Here is a 2044-nt window from a genome sequence, read left to right as displayed (position 1 = left end):
TCTTTGGTTGTACTTTCCTTTTGGGTGTTTAAGGCCATACAGTTGGCCCAGATAAACCAATTTATTTTTACTCTTAAGGCCGTTTGAAGATCTGTTCCTCAGGGGTCACATGGGCTTGGGAGAAGCCCCTGAATCCTTTCTATTACCAGTTCCACCTATGTGAAGATAAGTCAAAGGTCCTTGGTTGGCTTCACTTCGAAGCATGGAGGAAATGATTCCTCTGTGTTGACCCTCCTCTTTGTAGACTTGAAAGTCCATCTGGTGGGGTCTCCTTGCCTCCTTGATCAAGAGGACAGGTGACCCACCACCATTATAGGACATTTTGAGAGATGCTCATAGTCCCCTGGAACTAGTCAACCTAGGAGGGCAAGGAACAAAATCGCTCCTTTATGTCTCTCTGACCAAATTATTATAGGCCTCAAAGTATGTCTGTTAAACATCCAAGAAGGTTAGTTCCACCAGTCTGGTACTTTTAATTACTGTGCGTCATGTAGATAAATCTTGGGCAAAGACCAATTGTTCTCAGATAAACCTTACCTAGACATATATTTCTTGATCTGCTATGTATAATTTGTCAGTAGGTTGTAGGACTAATATGGTTCCCTCTGGTTTTCAAAACTAGCTAGGCATTGTTTATCTCTCACATTGTCTCACCCCTCCATCATGGTTTTCCCACTTAAGATACCCCCATTCCTCCCCTTTCTCCCTTAATAATTCCTTCAGGGATCATTTCTATAGTTTGTGAACTGACAGTTTTAAGTTTTATGACACTAATATTCAGGATAGTGTCTGTGATTAAATACTACTATATTATTTATTTGAAATTTGCAAAGAAAGCAGATCTAAGTCATCATGATGTACCAGGGAATATATATAATTTTTCCAATCATTCCTAGATAAAGCTAAAGGAAAAAGATGAACTACTATAAACTATTTCTAGATTGAACAACAGACCTTTGACATATACGTTCATTATTCTTTGATCTGATGTTGCTCTTTTCCTCTGTGGCTGCTTGGCGATCATGTCGCAGTGACTATCTGGACCAGGAAATTCACCACCAACCATCTGCTTCAGAGGAAACAAATGGTCATTGATGTCCTTCACCTGGAAAGGCAAAAGTACCAAAGACAGAAATTTTGGAAGAGCTAGCCAAAATGTATAAAACCACACCAGGTGTCATCTTTGTATTTGGATTCAGAAGTCATTTTGGTGTTGGCAAGACAACCAGCTTCAGCATGTTTTATGATTCTTCGGATTACACAAAATAAAAATGAGCCCAACACAGACTTGCAAGACATGGCATGTTTGAGAGGAAAAGACCTCAAGAAAACAGTTGAAAGAACGCAAGAACAGAATGAAGGAGGTCAGAGGCTACAGAGGCCAATGTCGGTGCTGGCAAAAAGCAAAAGGAGTTAGAGTCTGTGGTGACTTGCTCTGCCGTCGTGGTCGGGTCCTTAGGAAGTCTATTCTCTAGCTATTGTAATCTAGGTTGTCTCTTGGAGAAAGTGGGCTAGTGACCATCAGCTTCATTTACTTTATTCAAAAAAAATCCTATTTAATGTGTTTTGGGGAGGAAGAAATGCCATGTAGGAGGCATAACCTTGCGGAAGAGTCATCAAGTGCTAATTACTGTTTAAGTAGGAAGATTATGTGATAGATAAGCAACATGAAACTTTGAAACTTAGCTTTCTAAAGAAAGTAAATGATTCCTACATTATAACTGACAAGAAAAAAGCAATGTTAAAAGCAGCCCTGTTACCACATGTGCAACACCAAATTGGCAGTTACTGCCACTTACTTAGCATTTTTACATGCCAGGCATCCATGTTAGGGCTTTACATGCACCACCTTGGTGGTGGTTGTGGGGTGGTTACTATTCTTCTTGTTTTATAGAGGAGAAACCGGATGCTCATGGAGGTTAGATAAAGTTCTCTAAGCCACACCCCCAGAACATTCTAAAGCCAGTGTCCAAACCTAGGTCCATCTGTTTGCAACATCCATGCTGCTTGGTCCCTTGGATAATTTTCACATTTTCACTCAGGA

The 2044-nt window shown here is 40.3% G+C and overlaps 1 pseudogene; it reads left to right on the top strand.

Annotated features, from left to right (window-relative positions):
• LOC103742469 overlaps positions 1-1515 on the top strand; it is a 10317-nt pseudogene extending 8802 nt beyond the window's left edge.
• The last annotated feature ends 529 nt before the right edge of the window (positions 1516-2044 follow it).

Source organism: Nannospalax galili, unplaced genomic scaffold (genome assembly GCF_000622305.1).
Source record: "Nannospalax galili isolate Female #2095 unplaced genomic scaffold, S.galili_v1.0 scaffold800, whole genome shotgun sequence".
In the NCBI taxonomy this organism is placed as follows: Eukaryota; Metazoa; Chordata; class Mammalia; order Rodentia; family Spalacidae; genus Nannospalax; species Nannospalax galili.
The sequence above is the reverse complement of the archived record's forward strand: the minus strand, read 5'-3'. Positions and strand labels throughout refer to the sequence as shown.